The sequence below is a fragment of the Pristiophorus japonicus genome, unplaced genomic scaffold (assembly GCF_044704955.1).
Source record: "Pristiophorus japonicus isolate sPriJap1 unplaced genomic scaffold, sPriJap1.hap1 HAP1_SCAFFOLD_130, whole genome shotgun sequence".
In the NCBI taxonomy this organism is placed as follows: Eukaryota; Metazoa; Chordata; class Chondrichthyes; family Pristiophoridae; genus Pristiophorus; species Pristiophorus japonicus.
In genome coordinates, this window is record NW_027250967.1 from 775,353 (window position 1) to 797,038 (window position 21,686).

The following is a 21,686-nucleotide window of genomic DNA, read 5'->3' on the forward strand; positions in this document are numbered from 1 at the left end:
CAGCTTGTTGCTGAACACTTCTCTCTGGACACTGAGCTAAACAGTAGTTTCTGTAGTGTAGTGGTTATCACGTTTGTCTCACACGCGAAATGACCTTAGTTTGATCCCAGGCAGAAATATTATTTTTGAAACAAAAACTTGTGTGCGATAAAATTGAACAAAAGCAGTCCGGGTCACATTGTCGCATGATGCAAGCTACCTCGGACCCGGGCCAAAGCTCCCCGTACACTGAGCACATGCTGAGGAAAACCCCGGAGGAGAGGATATCCTCGTCACTGGGCCTTCCAACAACACTGAACAAGCGCCCGGTCTGAAACTTTCCAGAGTAATAATTTGTAACTGTTCCATTCACCAGTCAGGATGGCCGAGCGGTCTAAGGCGCTGCGTTCAGGTTGTAGTTTCCTCTTGAGGCATGGGTTTGAAACCCACTCCTGACATTAATTGTATTTAATTACAAACTCATTTGTTTTGAAACCACTCTGAAGTGCATTGGGACATCCATCGAACTTCATAAAATTACTCCACTTCAACGACAAACGGTAATATCAAAGTTACTTCAGAAACAGCTTCGATCCCGGGTGGCTGTCGCGAAAGCAATGGTTTTGTGAAGTATTGAAAGGTGCCTTCGAAATATCTGGCACTGCTAATTTAAAAACACGGTTATAAGTTGTTTCAGTGCAAAAGAAGGCAGGCTCGAAGGGCCAAATGTCCGACTCCTGCTCCTGGTTCTTATGTTCTTATGCAGAGCACAGAACAAATGATTAAATTATCAACTCCCCCTCAGTTCGCATTTCTTTCATTGTGCAAAAGAAGATTATGGGTTCATTAATAATGTTTCCCCATGAAAACAACATAAGATTTAAGGAAAATTAATCACCCAACGTGGGGCTCGAACCCACGACCCTGAAATTAAGAGTCTCATGCTCTACCAACTGAGCTAGCCAGGCTTCTCAACATCTACCCTGTCAATCCCCTTCAGAATATTGTCCGTTTCAATGAGATCACCTCTCATTCTTCTGAACTCCAGAGAGTATCGGCATATTCTACACAATCTCTCATCATAGGACAGTCCTCTCATCCCAGGAATCAATCTGGTGAACCTCCGTTGTACCACCTCCAAGGCAAGTATATCCTTCCTCAGATAAGGAGACCAAAACTGTGTGCAGTACTCCAGGTGTAGTCTCACCAGAGCCCTGTACAATTGTAGCAAGACTTCCTTACTCTTGTACTATGGTCTATATATTAGGTACTATGGGCTGAATATCCTGTTTTTCTGCTGATTCTACGGTTGTATAAAAATTTATTCAACTTTAACAGTCACTCGGCAAACTTATTTGTATTTCCTTCAGTGTGCAACACATGTGGATGGATTAATGATGATTGAAACAATTATTCAGTATCTCACAGGCTTCAATTATTTTTGTCAACTTGCTTTGTAAAAATGCTTTCTGTGACCGAGAATCAAACCCAGACCACAGCAGTGAGAGCACTAAATCCTAACGACTAGACTACCAGGGAACACTGCTTGTAGCCTGTGCGATAGCTTTAAATATAGTCAGCTTACAATCACAGCTGAGAATTGTGCGGTGACACGGCGTATAACTGGATTTGCTGGGAGCAGTGTGGAGGCCCCGACCGGCGTGAGAACACCAGCGGCAGGTCGGGGCCATAAAAGGAGCGGTGAGCGGCGGCCTGGGAGCAGCGTGGTGGTGTACCATGGCAAGGTACAGTGCGAGCTGGTGCAGGAGGGCGACGGCAATGAATAGTGACGTCATCAAAGTCCAGGTCGGTGATTGGAGCGTGGGCAGGTACAGCAGGAGCAGCGAGAGACTGTGGAGGGAAGTGATCGGGGCCCAGGGGTAGCGTGAGTTCAGGGCCAGGGGTCCAGGGGCAGCACGGACCAGCCCTCACTGCGATATGTGTGTACACCAGATCCGTGCAGCAGAGCTGGTCTCCAGTCATCCAGGCGTTCGAGTGGCAGGAAGGTGGAGCCAGCAGGGCCATATAAAGGCCCAGCAGGAGTCCGGGGATCGGCGGCAGTCGGAGGTGTAGCTGGAGGAGGAGCAGCGAGCAGCGAGCTACAGCTGGTGCAGGATCAAAAGTAAGAAAGAAGTTTAAAGTAATCGAAGGGTAACGTCACAATCAAGAGGGTTAGTGATTGGCTGGTTGAGTAGTGCATAGTTTTCCTTTCATTTTTCTTTCTTCTTGTTCTGAGCAGTAAGAAACCTTGTCATTGTTGAAAAATTAACTAATTTAAGGGTTCATTCATGGCAGGAGAGCCCAGACCTGTGTCATGCTCCACCCGAGCTATGTGGGAAGACAGCGACGCTTCCAGCATCCCTGACGACTGCATGTGCAGGAAATGTATCCAGCTGCAGCTATGGCAGACCACATTGTGGCACTGGAGCTGCACATGGATTCAGTCTGGAGCATCCGCGATGCTGAGGAAGTCGTGAATAGTATGTTTAGTGAGTTGGTCATACCACAGGTGAAGGTTACTCAGGCAGATAAGGAATGGGTGACCAAAAAAAAGAGCAATGGAAGGAAGGTACTGCAGGTGTCCCCTGTAGCCATCTCTCTCCAAAACAGATACACCACCTTGGGTACTGTTGGGGGAGATCACTCATCAGGGGAAGGCAGCAGCAGCCGTCCATGGCACCAGGGTTGGCTCTGCTGCACAGGAGGGCAGGAAAAAGAGTGGGAGAGCAAAAGTGACAGGGGATTCTATTGTAAGGGGAATAGTTAGGCGTTTCTGCGGGCGCAAACGAGACTCCAGGAAGGTATGTTGCCTCCATGGTGCAAAGGTCAAGTATGTCTCGGAATGGCTGAAGCGCATTCTGGAGGGGCAGGGTGAACAGCCAGCTGTAGTGGTGCATATAGATACCCACGATATGGATAAAAATGCGATGAGGTCCTACAAGCTCAGTTTAGGGATCAAGGAGTTAAATTAAATGTAGGACATCAAAGGTTGTAATCTCATGATTGCTGCCAGTGCCACGTGCTAGTCAGAGTAGAAATTGCAGGATAGCTCAGATGAATACATGGCTTGAGGAGTGGTGCAGAAGAGAGGGATCCAAATTCCTGGGACATTGGAGCTGGTTCTGGGGGAGGTAGGACCAGTACAAACCAGACAGTCTGCACCTGGGCAGGATTGGAACCAATGTCCTAGGGGCAGTTTTTGCTAGTGCTGTCGGGAAGAGTTTAAACTAATATGGCATGGGGGATGGGAAGCTATGGAGGGAGACAGAGGGAAGTAAAATGGGGCAGAAGCAAAAAGAGAAAGAAGAAAAGTAAAAGTGAAGGACAGAGAAACCCAAGACAAAAATCAAAAAGGGCTACATTGCAGTAAAAGTCTAAAGAGACTAAGTGTGTTAAAACGACAACCTGAAAGCTCTGTGCCTCAATGTGAGGAGTATTCATAATAAGGTGGACGAATTAACTGCGCAGGCAGCTATTAATGAATATGATATAATTGAGATTATGGAGACATGACTCCAGGTTGATCAAGGTTGGGAACTCAACATCCAGAGGTATTCAACATTCAGGAAGGATAGACAGAAAGGAAAAGGAGGTGGGGTAGCGTTGCTGGTTAAAGAGAAAAGTAATGCAGTAGTATGGAAGGACATTAGCTTGGATGATGTGAAATCTGTATGGGTAGAGCTGCGGAATACCAAAGGGCAGAAAACGCGAGTGGGAGTTGTTTACAGACCAGCAAACAGCAGTAGTGAGGTTGGGGACAGCATCAAACAAGAAATTAGGGATGCATGCAATCATGGGCGACTTTAATCTGCATATAGATTGGGCAAACCAAACTGGTAGAAATACGGTGGAGGAGCATTTCGTGGAGTGTTTTAGAGATGGTTTTCTAGATTAATATGTCGAGGAACCAACTCGAGGGCTGGCCATCCTCAACTGGGTGATGTGTTATGAGAAAGGACTAATTAGCAATATTGTTGTGCGAGGCCCCTTGGGGAAGAGTGATCATAATATGGTAGAATTCTTTATTAAGATGGAGATTGGCACAGTTAATTCAGAGACTCAGGTCCTGAACTTAAGGAAAGGTAACTTCGATGGTATGAGACATGAATTGGCTAGAATAGAGTGGCGAATGAAACTTAAAGAGTTGACAGTGGATAGACAATGGCAAACATTTAAAGATCACATGGATGAACTTCAACAATTGTACATCCCTGTCTGGAGCAAAAATAAAATGGAGAAGGTGGCTCAACCGTGACTAACAAGGGAAATTAGGAATAGTGTTAAATCCACGGAAGGGGCATTTAAGTTGGCCAGAAAAAGCAGCAAACCTGAGGACTGGGAGAAATTTAGAATCCTGCAGAGGAGGATAAGGATTTAATTTGGAAGGGGAAAATAAGAGTATGGGAACATAAAAACTGACTGCAAAAGCTTCTATAGATATGTGAAGCGAAAAAGATTAATGAAGTCAAGACGGAGTTAGATATGGTCCTTGCGGCTAAAGGGATCAAGGGGTATTGAGAAAAAGCAGGAACGGGGTACTGATGCAATGATCAGCCATGATCTTATTGAATGGTGGTGCAGGGTCGAAGGGCCGGATGGCCTACTCCTGCACCTATTTTCAATGTTTCTGTGATTCTATGTTTCTATGTCCTTTGCAATCGGAATCATGTGAATTTATAATGGAGAACAAGGAAATGGCAGACCAATTGAACAAAAACTTTGGTTCCGTCTTCACGAAGGAAGACACATATAGCCTTCCGTAAATACTAGAGGACCGAGCGTCTTGCGAGAAGGAGGAACTGAAGGAAATCCTTATTAGTCAGGAAATTGTGTTAGCGAAATAGATGCGATTGAAGGCCAATAAATCCCCAGGGCCTGATAGTCTGCACCCAGAGTACTTAAGGAAGTGGCCCTAGAAATAGTGGATGCATTGATGATCATTTTCCAACATTCTATAGACTCTGGATCAGTTCCTATGGATTAGAGGGTAGCTAATATAACCCCACTTTTTAAGAAAGGAGGGAGAGAGAAAACAGGAAATTATAGACTGGTTAGCCTGACATCGGTAGTGGGGAAAATGCTGGAATCAATTATTAAAGATGTAATAGCAGTGCATCGGGAAGGCAGTGACAGGATCCATCCAAGTCAGCATGGATTTATGAAAGGGAAATCATGCTTGCCAAATCTTTGAGAATTTTTTGAGAATGTAACCAGTAGAGTGGACAAGGGAGAACCAGTGGATTTGGATGTGGACTTTCAAACAGCTTTTGACAAGGTCACACATAAGGGATTAATGTGCAAAATTAAATAAATGGTATTGGGGTAATGTATTGACGTTGATAGAGAACTGATTGGCAGACAGGAAGCAAAGAGCAGGAATAAACAGGTTCTTTCCAAAATGGCAGGCAGTGACTAGTGGGGTATCGCAAGGTTTAGTGCTGGGACCACAGCTCTTTAAAATGTACATTAAGAATTTAGACGAAGGAATTGAATGTAATATCTCCAAGTTTGCAGATGACACTAAGCTGGGTGGCAGTGTGAGCTGTGAGGAGGAAACAAAGAGGCTGCAGGGTGAATTGGACAGGTTAGGTGAGTCGGCAAATGCATGGCAGATGCAGTATAATTGGATAAATGTGAGGTTACCCACTTTGGTGGCAAATACAGGAAGGCAGAATATTACCTGGATTGTGAAAGATTAGGAAAAGGGGAGGTGCAATGAGACCTGGGTGTCATGGTACATCAGTCATTGAAAGTTGGCATGCAGGTATAGCAGGCAGTGAAGAAGTTAAATGGCATGTTGGCCTTCAGAGCGAGAGGATTTGAGTATAGGAGCAGGGAGGTCTTACTGCAGTTGTACAGGGCCTTTGTGAGGACACACCTTTTATCTCCTAAAACACCTTTGATCTCTTAACCTGCGGAAGGGCTTTTGAGAGAGTGCAGCGAAGGTTAACCGGACTGATTCCCGAGATGGCAGGACTGACATATGAAGAAAGACTGGATCGACTAGGCTTATATTCACAGGAATTTAGAAGAATGAGAGGGGATCTCATAGAAACATATAAAATTCTGATGGGATTGGACAGGTTTGATGCAGGAAGAATGTTCCCAATGTTGGGGAAGTCCAGAACCAGGAGTCACAGTCTAAGGATAAGGCGTAAGCCAGTTAGGACTGAGATGAGGAGAGACTTCTTCACTTAGAGAAGTGTGAACCTATGGAATTCTCCACCACAGAAAGTTGTTGAGGCCAGTTCATTCGATGTGTTCAAAAGGGAGTTAGATGCGGCCCTTACGGCTAAAGGGATCAAGTGGTGTGGAGAGAAAGCAGGAATGGGGAACTGAAGTTGCATGATCAGCCATGATCATATTGGATGGTGGTGAAGGCTCGAAGGGCCTGCACCTGCATCTATTTTCTATGCTTCTATTATGCTTGAACTGTTTAAAACTGTAGTTAGGCCAAAGCGAGAGTACTGAGCACTGTTCTGGTCACCAAATCACAGGAAATGTTAATTGAACTGCAAAGGGTACAACGGAGATTCACAAGGATTTTGCCAGGACCGGACAATTTTAGCCATGAGACAAGATTGGATAGCCTGCGGTTGTTTACTGTGGAACAGAGAATGTGGAGGGGAGATTTGATTGCGGTGCATGAAATGATGTGGGGCCGAGATAGAGTGGGTTAGGATGGAACTAATTCCCTCAGCAGAGATGGAAATTACCAAGCGGGAGAGAATTAAATAAATATTTGAAGGATTAGAGAGGATTAGTGAAGAACACTTCTGAACCCAAACACTAGTGTGGGTTTGGAGGTCACTGCCTGAATGGTAGTAAATGCAGAAAGCCGCCTTGTATTTACAAAGTGTTTGGTTATACACGTGAAGTGCTGTAACTGACACGGCTACGGACCAAGAGCTGGAAAGTGGGATTAGGCTGGAGAGCTCGTTTTCAGCCCACATAGACACGGTGGGCCCAATGGCTGCTCTTTGTGCTGTAACTTTCTATGATTCTACCATTCCCAGTATTTCCTTATAAGTTTTTTAAGAAAAGGCAATTATGTCATTCTTTTAGGAATGTGAGACTTTTGTCTCCGGGTCTTCTGGGCATTATCTGATTGGGAATTGTGCTCATGTTATTAAAAGCCTTGCTGTGAAAGATGTTGATATCATCTGTTTGTTCAGTAACTGTAACTAAACCCAGTCAGCAGGGGCGATGTTATAACTGGATGGATTCTCTCGCCTATAAATAAGGGGAATCTTCGCATTGTCTCAATTGGTGAATTGCTCCCAGCGTTAATACCAACCATCGATTCATCGATTCGAATCGCAAGGGAAAATGTCTCTTGGTTTTCTCATCAAGCTCCAAATTCTATGGGCAATTTTTGATGTCCAAAAGATTTATGATCCTCTGCTGGCTGCAGTGGGTGTCTCTGGTATGTTCCTCCTTTCAGCCGGTATTTCAACAACCCGAGATTAACAGTAAATGGCTTCTTAGTCCCTGTGTCCAGCTTTTTATTCAATTACTTTCCTTGCAGTATAGCAACGAATAAACTTCAAAAATACATCGATGTCTGAAAACACTTTGGGGCATCCTGTGGTCATGAAAGGTGCCTGCACTCCGGCAATTCATTCATTCATTCATTGATAGAAACATAGAAACATAGAAAATAGGTGCATGAGTAAGCCATTCAGCCCTTCGAGCCTGCACCACCATTCAATGAGATCATGGCTGATCAGTCCCTCAGTACCCCTTTCCTGCTTTCTCTCCATACCCCTTGATCCCTTTAGCCGTAAGGGCCATATCTAACTCCCTCTTGAATATATCCAATGAACTGGCCTCAACAACTCTCTGCGATACAGAATTCCACAGGTTAACAACTCTCTGAGTGAACAAGTTTCTCCTCATCTCAGTGCTAAATGTCCTTCCTCTTATCCTAAGATTGTGTCCCCTGGTTCTGGACTTCCCCAACATCGCGACCATTCTTCCCGCATCTAACCTGCCCAGTCCCGTCAGAATCTTACCTGTTTCTATGAGATCCCCTCTCATCCTTCTAAACTCCAGTGTATAAAGGCCCAGTTGATCCTGTCTATCCTCATATGTCAGTCCAGCCATCCCGGGAATCAGTCTGTAGAACCTTTGCTGCACTCCCTCAATTGCAAGACCGTCCTTCCTTAGGTTAGAAGATAAAATTGAAGACAATATTCCAGTTGAGGCTTCACCAAGACCCTGTACAACTGCAGTAAGACCTTCCTGCTGCTGTACTCAAATCCCCTAGCTAGGAGGGCCAACATACCATTTGTCTTCTTCACCGCCTGCTGTACCTGTATGCCAACTTTCAATGACTGATGAACCATGACACCCAGGTCTCGTTACACCTCCCCTTTTCCTCATCTGCTGCCATTCAGATAATATTCTGCCTTCGTGTTTTTACCCCCAAAGTGGATAACCTCACATTTATCCACATTATACTGCATCTGCCATGCATTTGCCCACTCACCTAACCTGTCCAAGTCACCCTGCAGCCTGTTAACATCCCCCTCACAGCTCACACTGCCACCCAGTTTAGAGTCATCTGCAAACTTGGAGATATTACACTCAATTCCTTCATCTAAATCGTTGATGTATATTGTAATGAGCTGGGGTCCCAGCACTGAGCCCTGCGGCACTCCACTAGTCACTGCCTGCCATTCTGAAAAGGACCCGTTTATCCCTATTCTCTGCTTCCTGTCTGCCAACCAGTTCTCTATCCACATCAGTACATTACCCCCAATACCATGATCTTTGATTTTGCACACCAATCTCTTGGGTGGGACCTTGTGAAAAGCCTTTTGAATGTCCAAATACATCACATCCACTGGTTCTCCCTTGTCCACTCTGCTCGTTACTTCCTCAAAAAATTCCAGAAGATTCGTCAAGCCTGATTTCCCTTTCATTAATCCATGCTGACTTGGACCGATCCTATCACTGCTTTCCAGATGCGTTGCTATTTCGTCCTTAATGATTGATTCCAACATTTTCCCCACGACTGATGTCAGGCTAACCGGTCTATAATTACCCGTTTTCTCTCTCCCTCCTTTTTTAAAAAGTGGTGTTACATTAGCTCCCCTCCAGTCCATAGGAACTGATCCAGAGTCGATAGACTGTTGGAAAATGACCACCAATGCATCCACTATTTCTAGGACCACTTCCTTCAGTACTCTTTCTTCCTTCCTTTCTCCTGCCTCTCTGTTGTTTTGAGAATCGATCCTGTGTGTGTTTGATTCTGGTCCATGCTGCACTGATGTGAACTCCCATTCATTGCTAGCAGTTCAATGGATGCTGTGTCTTTCATTTGTCATTATTAGTTCCATTTCAGCAGTCATATTTAGATCTGACTCTTCTGTCAGGCGATGGGACCAGCCATACTACTTATTCTCTCACTTTAAAGGGGATACTTTGTTGTAAATTCTGAGTCCGAGTTTCGGCTGAGAAACTGTTCCATGATCTCACACAAATTAGGCAATTTCTGCATTATACAGTTGATTATTTAATTGTACAAATGAGTCAGAACAGTTAACTGACAGAATCATTGATAATACAATCTGATTCAGCTGCCGCACTTTCCATCATTTCCCGTTTTAAGTTATGTCACTGTTTCTGAATAGTTAAATTACAGTTCTGATTTTGATCCCGGTTTATTATTATGCAGCACTATTAATAGTTTGATTACTGAGACTGAATCCGCATTATCAATTGAATCCCGTGCCTACCTGATGCAGTTCATCATTTCACTGATCGAATGTTTAGTCATTGCAGCGTAGTGTTATGTTCGTGACACCATTCGTTATTGGATTGTGATTTATTCATTATATGAATTAAAAGCCGAGTGCACTCACACCACTTGAGGAAAAGAGCAAGAGTCACAGTGTTTGAATAGAATGGAAATATTTGCTGGCACAGATCCGATGCACCGATTGGCCTCCTCCTGTGCTCTACTATTCTACGATTTTACGATTCTCGCTTCTGAAACCCAGTTTTGGAGTAATGGCCTGGGATTTGCTCTCAGCATTTGTCATCATTACAACTGTGAATCTGAGAGCAATGTCCGGAGTAAGCACATGCGCAGTTACAGGTGGAAATCCAGGAGTTGCCAGTCATTCCTTGTTCCTCCCTAGGACTCGCTGTTAAACTCCCCACAGCCGGCAATCAATTCAACTTGCTGACATAAATTAAACTTTATGCTGTTATATCTCTCTTAAAAGCCCCGGAAATAGTCAAGCCTTGTTGAAAGAGACGTAACTGTGTTTTTGATGGTGTAGTACGTTCTAATTACTGCTGAACCATCGTTCTGGCACTAAAAATCTAATTTTATACCGATGTTATGTCAAAATCTTCCACAATGATAAAAATTCCATGGTTATTTATAACTGAAAAAACAGGTTTCCTTATATCATTTCAGTTTCTACATTATTCCTGTCCCAATCTATATTTCGCTCTCTGTAAAATAATTAAAACGTGAAGGATAATCAGTGTATTTTACTTCCCAATTTGCCTTCTGTGAATTGTTCAATGTGTTTGGCTGCTGAGCCAGCTTCATGATATCACTGTTGCTGGAGTCTGGAGATCCCCTATACTTGCCCTCAAATGTAAGTTACTATCAGCAGGGTGATATTGATGCCACAGGAATCACTGGAACTTTGTGGGCAGCATTGTTCGAGGTCAGCGGTGAGCACCATCACGTTTCCACTGACCGTAAAATCTGGGCGATTATAGTTTGAATCATATTATTCCACTATTTACAGTAAGAGCAGCATTGTTCCAACTGTAACCTGTAAGGTAATTGAGAAATTGTGGGGTAAAATGAATGATATTAAGGGGACATTCTCCGCCGTTGTATTCTTGGTGCAGCACATGACACGTGAACATGAATTTCCAATTGCCGAGTGTAGAATCAGAGAATGGTTACAGCACAGAAGGACATGCGGCCAGTCTAGCCTGTGCCAGATCTCTGCAAGGGCATTTCAGCTATTCCCACTCCCCACCCTTTCCCCAGAGCCCGAGATGTTGTTTCCTTCAGAAGAGCATAGGATGTCAGTTACTCGCCTCCTGGAATGTTAATCCATCGGGAATCCAAGGGCAAAGCCTCAAAATTGGAATCACATCTAATATCCAAAACAAACATTAATTCAGAATTTAACATTTTGTATTAGGAGCACAAATGTGGAACAATATTTCTACATGAGATAATGTAAACTAGTTGTAATTTTAAATGTATATGCGACAGGCTCGCTAGGGAGATGGTGGAAGCAGTGAGAGTTGACTCATTCAGAGGCAAGTTCGATAAATATGCTTCAAAAATTACCTTTCCAGGATAGAGTGTATGTGTATTTCCCCTCGCCCCACACCAAACCTACGTCCTTCTGTGACCGCCCTGGAACACTCTCTCTCCCGACTCTCTTACCACTGCACTTACGAGATACCAACTGTCCAGCCTTCGGCCCTCCATTCACCACGATATTTCTGCAGCTACCGATCTGCTCAACCACACCCTCACCACCACGTTTGTTGGCCCAGTCCCGATTAAAACAAACAGTCTCTCTCACACTGGCTGTTCCCCCTGGTGCAGTACCCAACTTCACTCCCTTAAGTCCAAGAGACACAGACTTAAACGGATATGGCGGACAACTGGTTTAGCCATTCACTGCCAATAATAATGTATTATTGTGTCCTGCTCCTGTCTGACAAAATTGCTCCCGACTCCAGAATCATTCTGGAATGCAAAGATCAACCCGGCTTCCATTGTCTAGTGCTAACCATCTTCTTAAACCCTCTCCCCAGTCTCCTTCATCCTCACCTCCCACAACAATATTAGGAGCTCATGCACTTCTTTGTCTCTAAGATTGAGACCATCCAATCAGCTGCCTCTGCCACTTTGCTTCCTTCCCCGAGGCCACCGTGACAAACTGCCTCTAAGGATCGCCCTGCCCTAGCCCGGGACTTGCATATATTTCCACTTTCTCTCCAATCTCCCCTCATGACTGATCTGTGCTGAAATTGTTCATGTATCACTTCCTGCTCCCTCGACCCTATTACCACCAAACTGCTTACCACCCAACATTCCTTCCTGCCTCCCATGTTAATGGACACAGTTAATGGTTCTCTCTCCTCGTGCTCTATCCCCCTCTCCTTCAAACCTGCTGTGATCAACCCTCGCCTCAAAAAAGCAAATCGCTTGACCACTCTGTCCTTGGAAACTGCCGCCCCGTGTCCATCCGCCCTTTCCTCGCCAATGTCCTTGAATGTGTTGTCGCCTCGCAAATTAGTGTGCATCTTTCCCACTTCCATGTTCGATTCTGTCCACTCAGGTTTCTGCCCATGCCACATTACCGAAACAGCTCATCATGGTCAGAAATGTCATCCTACATGACTGTGACAAAGATAAGCTATCCCACCTCATCCTTCTTGACATATCTGCATTCTTTCACACTGCTGACCACTCCATTCTCCTTCAACGCCACTCCAAAGTCATCCAGCTGGGTGGGACTGCACTCAGCTTGTTCATTCTTATCTTTCTAATCTTAGCCAGAGAATCTCCTGTAAAGGCTTCTCTTCCCACTCCCGCATTGTTACATCTGGTGTCCTCCATGGATTTCTCCTTGGCCCCCTCCTATTTCTCATCTGCATGCTACCCCTTGGCGATATCATCCGAAAACACAGCGTCAGTTTCCCCATGTACGCTGATGACACTCAGCTCGAAGTCACCACCACTTCCCTTGACCCCTCCAAAGACTCTAAATTTTCAGACTGTGGTCCGACATCCAGTTCTGGATGAGTAGACAATTTCTCCCATAAAATATTGGGAAGCTGTTGCCTTTGGTCCCTGCCACAAACTGCGTTCTCCAGCCACTTACACCATCACTCTCCCCACCTTCTGTCTGAGGCTCAATCACAATGTTTACAACCTTGCTGGTATATGTGACCCTGAGATGTGCTTCTGAACATATGCCGTTCCATAACTAATACTGCTTTTTTCCACCTCCATAACATCGCCCGTCTCCACTCCTGCCTCAGCTCAACTGCTGCTGAAACCCTCACTCATTCCTTTGTTACCTGTAGAATTGACTGTTCCAATGCACCCCTGCCCAGCCACATTCTACCCTACGTAAATTTGAGCTGATCCAAAACTCGGCTGCCCTGTCTGAACTTGCACCAAGTTCACCCATCCCCCTGTACTTGCTGACCTACATTGTCTCCCCATTAAGTAACGCCTCTATTTCAAAATATTGTTGTTAAACCCCTCCCTTTCTCTGTAAACTTCCCCAGCCCGACAACCCCCCAAGATATGTGCACTCCTCTAATTCTGCACTCTTGAGAATCCCTGATTTTAATCGCTCAAACATTGGTGGCCGTGCCTTCTGTTACCTGGGCCCTAAGCTCTGGAATTCACTGCCGAACCCTCTCCGCCTCTCGACTTCGATTTCCACCTTTAAGACGCTCCTTCAAACCGACCTTTTTGACTAAGCTTTGGTCGTCTGCTGCACTTTACCCTTATGTGTCTGGACATTATTTTTTTGTATTATAATACACCTGCGGAGCACCTAGGAAAGCTTCACTGTGTTAAAGACGAGATATAAATATCTTGTTGCTGCAGTTGTAATTGGAGTCATGTCATGTGGTAAAAGTAGCTGCTTCGAGGGAACACGTGACGTTGGATCTGTACTTCCCAATGCTCGCCACCAGGGGGCTTCTGTTCCACTCATGCCTGGCTCGATTGTACACTGTTCACAGCGATTGATTGCTCTGATTAGACAACGACGCAATCATCATTACAGCGTGCGACAACCCGGAAGCTACAAGGTAAATTTGATGAACTGTAGTATTTTTATTCATCCAGTAACTCCTATGATACTATTGCGTAGATTACAAACATTTTATAGCCAGGTTTGGGTTGTGACATTGTACAGGTGCGTTCAATGCCTTGAACCAATGACCATTGTCGATCTATGAGCACAGAGAGTGGGTGTTGTTAGCTTACAATCCCATTCTAAGGGCACCATCAATTGTCCCATTCCTCTTACTGCCAGGCCTCTTCTATCCCATCCCCACCTCGGGACAGTAAGTTCAGCTGTATCACTCCAACAACTAACTCGTACACTCTGCAATTCAATCCTGCAAATACCCTCCCATTTCATTCTCCCGCTGGCTCATATATAGGTGAAGCTCACACTTCTCCATTCATTATTTTAGGGTTTGTTCTAAAATCAGGTTCTGGTTTGAACCGTGTTTCATTTGGTCCCATTGTGTCTCGTATTTTGCGATAATTTACCGATTCCTCTGATTACAAATCTCCACGTATCTCCATCACCGATAATATGAAATGGTTCCATCACTTGATGAAATGCCAAGCAGCAAAATTCTTGGTGCATCTCATGTTATTGTGAAGAACGATATTATCCCTGTTATAGATCCGACTCTGTCATGTCTTTGAAAACACAGCAAACTACTGTATGTATCCGCTGTTTGTGAATAATGTTCCTATTTTCCTCTTGCTCACAGTTAATGTGGTGACGATTGTGATCCTGTCTCGGGGAAAGTGTGCTCTCTCCAAATGTGTCACTCACTACCTGGTGGCCATGGCAGCGGTGGATCTACTGGTCGTGATCATCGATCTGATACTGAGGCAGATTCCTATTGTTTATCGGGATCAATTTCTTTTTCTGTTGCACGTTAGAATGTGTAATATTCATGCTATCCTGCTTTATGTAGCCACAGATTGTTCTGTCTGGTTCACGGTCACTTTCACCTTCGATCGGTTTGTGGCCATTTGTTGCCAGAAGCTGAAATTGAAATATTGCATGGAGCAAACAGCGACTGTGGTTCTAGGAACAGTGACAGTGCTGAGCTGTCTGCGGAACATTTTTTGGTATTTTCTGTATACAAGTGAATATTGGCTGTCCAACAGTCCATGGTTTTGCAGTGTGACAATTGGTGTATCTCGTTCGCTGGTCCGGACTATCATTGAATTAATTCATTACATTTTAACACCTTTTATTCTATTTATTTTGATTCGACTGTTCAATGCTTTAACAGTCAGACACATTTTAGTGTCCAGCAGAGCCCACAGTCGACTCCGGGGTCGGAGCAGTGTGAGAGCCCTAGTGACCCAGAGATGGAGAACCGAAGGAAATCGATGATTGTACTGTTTGTTATATCGGGGAATTTCATACTGTTATGGGTGGTGTTCATGGTCTGTTCTGTTGAGACGATTGGATGACTTGGGATACTCTGTTTCTCTGCCCATGTTTGTATCGGAAATCAGCTTCATGCTCCAGCTCCTGAGTTGCTGCACGAACACTTTTATTTACGCAGTGACCAAGAGGAAATTCAGAGAGGATTTGAGGAATGTAGTCACATATCCTTTCACAATGATGCTCAAGTTAATTCGATGAGAAGGTTTCATATTTTTTCATATCATATATTGTTATGTCATATTCTGTTAATTTCACTGTCGGCTTTATGTAATTTATATTTTATGAAACATATCTCAAGCTGTTTGAATCTTATCAGTAAGTTAATATCATAGTAGGGTCCTTGCAGACATGTGTTCCCCCAGGGCAGCACGTTACCCAAGAGCGGATTGATGCCTCAGACTGTCAGGGGCTGAGCTTGGTATCCAGGGGTATATTGGCAATGGGAGCCTTGTTCCATTATTTTACACATTAGACCATTAGTTCACCATTTCCCCTCAGTCAGGGGGAATAGAGTTTCTCAGTGTTGTAAACTTTCTCGGATCTCTGCTGATCTTTGAAGAAAGACTTTTTTGAAAATCAGGTCATACACCAGAAAAAAATCAAGGTGGAAGAAGACTGTGCAGAAGATTAATCTCTGCATCCTCACTGGGATAGATACAGAAACAGAATCAATGTTTCTACTTCAACTTGTAATCAAAAGTTTTTGTTAGATCTTTATTTTAGTGACAGTTTCCAAACTGATGTTGAACTGCTTACACTGGGCTTTATCCCTCTCAGTGTTCTGTATGTTTTACCTATTGTGCAATAAAGCAGATTGTACATCGAACAAAAAAACACTTTGCCCAGTGATACATTCGTCCAGCGTTAGATAGTCCCTAAGGCTTCTCGGCCCGATCAGAAGGTAATGTCATTGCTGCAATCCTGCTCCCGGTACAGCACTCTCCCGTCTCCCGGTACAGCATAGTCACTGATCCCGTTATAGCTCATTCACTGATCCCAGTACAGCTCGCTCACTGATCCCGGTACAGCTCACTCACTGATCCTGGTACTGCTCACTCACTGATCCCGGTACAGTTCACTCACTGATCCCAGTACAACTCACTCACTGATCCCGGTACAGCTCACTCACTGATCCTGGTACAGTTCACTCACTGATCCCAGTACAGCTCACTCACTGATCCTGGTACAGCTCACTCACTGATCCTGGTACAGCACACTCACTGATCCTGGTACAGCTCACTCACTGATCCCAGTACAGCTCACTCACTGATCCTGGTACAGCTCACTCATTAGTCCCGGTACAGCTCACTCACTGATCCTGGTACAGCTCACTCATTAGTCCCGGTACAGCACACTCACTGATCCCAGTACAACTCACTCACTGATCCCGGTACAGCTCACTCACTGATCCTGGTACAGTTCACTCACTGATCCCAGTGCAGCTCACTCACTGATCCTGGTACAGCTCACTCACTGATCCTGGTACAGCACACTCACTGATCCTGGTACAGCTCACTCACTGATCCCAGTACAGCTCACTCACTGATCCTGGTACAGCTCACTAATTAGTCCCGGTACAGCTCACTCACTGATCCTGGTACAGCTCACTCATTAGTCCCGGTACAGCACACTCACTGATCCCGGTACAGCTCACTCACTGATCCTGGTACAGCTCACTCACTGATCCTGGTACAGCACAATCACTGATCCCAGTACAGCTCACTCACTGATCCCAGTACAGCTCACTCACTGATCCTGGTACAGCTCACTCATTAGTCCCGGTACAGCTCACTCACTGATCCCAGTACAGCACACTCACTGATCCCGGTACAGCTCACTCACTGATCCCGGTACAGCTCACATATAATTTTTCAAAATATTAACTTTTATTGTATTTGTTTTCAGAAAGTGGTTTTTAATTAAATTTGAAAATCAGAACATTTATGCTCAGTAACATTTGTAGTTTAATTATTTGGGGGATTCGATTCGGAAACGGCTGTAATGGAATTCTCCATTTTGATGGGAGGACCATTCCCACGTGATCTCAGGGCCGCTCCCAAACTGGCTGCATCCATGGGATCCGTGGGTCTTTACACAGGCGACAGCTGCAGGCCCCAGACCAGAACTCTGTGCGGCCTGGGAACCTGGAGGTCTGCTTGGGAATATATTGTGTGTCTGAGGTGTACTCCAGAGGTTCGCCTCCGACCGCAATTTCAGGACATTGCTTCACTGAAATGAAGATATCTCTGTGGGGTGGAGAATTGACATTGTAATTCATGCAATAATGAACATGCACCGCTGATAATACAAAGACTCATCTCATTGGATGACCAGAACTCCCTTCTCCATATAACCATAAACTCCCTTTAACTGCAGCTAGCAGCGATCTTCTAATTCTGGAACAGGCAACATTCCCCAACCTTTGATCATACACATGGCAAAGCTTCAGCAGCAATCAGCGATCTTCCTCCCTGATAGTGACAACCCAGAGTTGTTGTCATTTAACGGCGTGTTTTACCACTCAAACCTTAACAGGAAAATGTACTGGGGAAATATTCTGTTCTTCTCGAGATGAATATCGGCCATGTGGAGCAAAGGACGTCGGATAAGATAACTAACCCTCCATGTGTCTGTTGTGATGTCGACAACCCCACAATGCATTCTTCAATACACATATTTAGGACGTGCATCTTTGGCCTTTGTCCATCACTCATAGATTGCAAAGATTTCAGATCACCTTCCTGTAAATAATAATCTCAGCACAAAGGACTGGAGATCAGCTTGTGCGCTGGTTTCCCTCCCAGGTTTGAAATCAGCATTGTTCTCTCTATCCCTGCCCCAGTAACACAATTTTTCTCTCTATCCCTGCCTCAGTAACACAGACACAAATGGCTGTCCTGTGGACTACCGTTTGGTTCTGTGTAGGTTCTTTAAAATTGGAGTTTTTTTGGCGAACACTGTGAATGGGAGAGCTGGTATGACTTGTATATGAAGCTCCTGTACTGAATTAAAACATAACGTGTTGCTAAAGAAGAAAATTAATGACTCAACATGTTACCATTCAGAAGAATGAGAGATGACCTTACTGAAACAGATAAGATAATGAGGGGGCTCGACAAGATGGATGCAGAGAGGATGTTTCCACTAATAGGGGAAACTAAAACTAGGTGATATAGATAGAATAAGAGGCTGCCCATTTAAAACTAAGATGAGGAGAATTTTTTTCTCTGAGAGGGTTGTAAATCTGTGGAATTCTCTGCCCCAGCGAGCTGTGGAAGCTGGGATATTGAATATATTTAAGGCGGAGATTGACAGAGTTTTGAGTAATAAGGGAGGTAAGGACACGGAAGTGGAGCTGAGTCCATGATCAGATCAGCCATGAGCTTATTGAATGGTGGAGCAGGTTCGAGGGGCTGAATGGCTGCCTCCTGCTCCTATTTCTTATGTTCTTGTGACTAGAAAAGTGAAGTAAAGCTGACCCACCACACGTCAAGTTGGATCTGTTATTGAGCACGCGTTCCGTATATTCTCAGGGTTACAGCTTCACTGCTTATGAGGCAAAATACCGAATAAGTGCATAAGAACGCGAGAAATAAGAGCAGGAGTCGGCCATTCATCCCTTCGAGCTTGCTCCGTCGTACAGTGAGAACATGGCTGATCTTCTGCCTCAACTCCACTTTCCCACACTATCCCCATATCCCACGATTCCCTTAAGATCCAAAAATCTGTTGATCTCTGTATTGAATATGCACAACGACTGAGCTGCCACTGCCATTTGTGGAATATAATCGCAAAGATTCACAACCCTCTGAGTGAAGAAATGTTTTCTCATCTCAGTAACTCGTGGGGTGCCCCAGGGATCAGTGCTGGGACCCCAACTATTTACAATCTATATTGACGACTTGGAAGAAGGGGACGAGTGTAACATAGCCACATTGCCTGGCGATACAAAGATGGGAGGAAAAGCAACGTGTGAGCTCGCAAGAAATCTGCACAAGGACATAGACAGGCTAAGTGAGTGGTCAAACATTTGGCAGATGGAGTATAATGTTGGAAAGTGTGAAGTCATGCACTTTGGCAGAAAAAAATCAAAGAGCAAGTTATTATTTAAATGGAGAAAGGTTGCAAAGTGCTGCAGTACAGCGGGACCTGGGGGTACTTGTGCATGAAACACAAAAGGTTAGTATGCAGGTACAGCAAGTGATCAGGAAGGCCAATGGAATCTTGGCCTTTATTGCAAAGGGGATGGAGTATAAAAGCAGGGAAATCTTGCTGCAGTTATAGAGGGTATTGGTGAGGCCACACCTAGAATACTGCGTGCAGTTTTGGTTTCCATATTTGCAAAAGGATATACCTGCTTTGTAGGCAGTTCAGTTAATGTTCACTAGGTTGATTACGGCAATGAGGGGGTTGACTTATGAGGAAAGGTTGAGTAGATTGGGCCTCTACTCATTGCAATTCAGAAAAATGAGAGGTGATCTTATCGAAACGTATAAGATCATGTTGGGGCTTGACAAGGTGAATGCAGAAAGGATGTTTCCACTGATGTGGGAGACTAGAACTAGGGGGCATAATCTTAGAATAAGGGGCCCCCCATTTAAAACTGAGATGATGAGAAATTTCTTCTCTCAGTTGGTTGTAAATCTTGGAATTCGCTGCCTCAGAGAGCTGTGGAAGCTGGGACATTGAATAAATTTAAGCCAGAAATAGATAGTTTCTTAAACGATAAGAAAATAATGGGTTATGGGGAGTGTGCAGGGAAGTATAACTGAGTCCATGATCGGATCAGCCATGATCCTATTCAATGGTGGAGCAGGTTCGAGGGGCAGTATGGCCATCCAATAAAGGTACTGCAGTTATCATGGGCGACTTTAATCTACATATTGATTGTGCTAGCCAAACTGGTAGCAATGAGATGGAGGAGGATTTCCTGGAGTGTATTAGGGATGGTCTTCTCGACCAATGTCTTGAGGAACCAACTGGAGTGATGGCCATCCTAGACTGGGTGATGTGTAATGAGAGAGGACTAATTAGCAATCTTGATGTGCGAGGCCCCTTGGGAAAGGGTGACCATAATATGATAGAATTCTTTATTAAGATGGAGAGTGTCACAGTTAATTCAGAGACTAGGGTCCTGGACTTCAGGAAAGGTAACTTCGAAGGTATGAGATGTGAATTGGCTAGAATAGACAGGTGAGTGATACTTAAAGGGTTGATGGTGAATCAGCAATGGCAAACATTTAAAGATCACATGGATGAACTTCAACAATTGTACGTCCCTGTCTGGAGTAAAAATAAAACGGGGAAGGTGGCTCAACCATGGCAAACAAAGGAAATTAAAGATAGTGTTAACTCCAAGGAAGAGGCATATAAATTCGCCAGAAAAAGCAGCAAACCTGAGGACTGGGAGAAATTTAGAATTCAGCAGAGGAGGACAAAGGGTTTAATTCGGAGGGGGAAAATAGAGTATAAAAGGAAGCTTGCTGGGTACATAAAAACTGACTGCAAAAGCTTCTATATATACGTGAAGAGAAAAAGATTAGTGAAGACAAATGTAGGTCCCTTGCAGTCAGATTCAGGTGAATTTATAATGGAGATAAAAGAATTGGCGGACCAGTTGAACAAATACTTTGGTTCTGTCTTCATGAAGGAAGACACAAATAACCTTCCGGAAATACTAGTGGACCGAGGATCTAGTGAGAAAGAAGAACTGAAGGAAATCCTTATTAAGCGGGAAATTGTGTTCGGGAAATTGATGGGATTGAAGGCCGATAAATCCCCGGGGCCGGATAGTCTGCATCCCAGAGTACTTAAGGAAGTGGTCCCAGAAATAGTGAGGATGTTTTTTGAAGATGTAACGAGTAGAGTGGACAAGGGAGAACCAGTGGATGTGGTGTATTTGGACTTTCAAAAGGCTTTTGGCAAGGTCCCACACAAGAGATTGATGTGCAAAATTAAAGCACATGGTATTGGGGGTAATGTACTGATATGGATAGAGAACTGGTTGGCAGACAGGAAGCAGAGAGTCGGGATAAAAGGGTCCTTTTCAGAATGGTAGGCAGTGACTAGTGGGGTGCCGCAGGGCTCAGTGCTGGGACCCCAGCTCTTTACAATATACATTAACGATTTAGCTGAAGGAATTGACTGTAATATCTCCAAGTTTGCAGATCACTCTCAACTGGGTGGCGATGCGAGCTGTGAGGAGGATGCTTAGAGGCTGCAGGGTGTCTTGGACAGGTTAGATGAGTGGGCAAACGCATGGCAGGTGCAGTATAATGTGGATAAATGTGAGGTTATCCACTTGGGTGGCAAAAACTCGAAGGCAGAATATTATCTGAATGGTGGAAGATTAGGAAAAGGGGAGGTGCAACGAGACCTGGGTGTCATGGTACATCAGTCATTGAAAGTTGGCATGCAGGTACAGCAGGTGGAGGAGAAGGCAAATGCTGTGTTGGCCTTTATAGCTCGGGGATTTGAGTATAG

At 44.5% G+C, this 21,686-nt stretch overlaps 1 non-coding gene across 1 annotated transcript; it reads right to left on the reverse strand.

The window, feature by feature from the left end:
• Positions 1–874: 874 nt before the first annotated feature.
• trnak-cuu (transfer RNA lysine (anticodon CUU)) lies at positions 875–947 on the reverse strand. The gene has a single exon. It is a non-coding gene; the product is annotated as a tRNA-Lys (tRNA).
• Between the last annotated feature and the right edge of the window lie 20,739 nt (positions 948–21,686).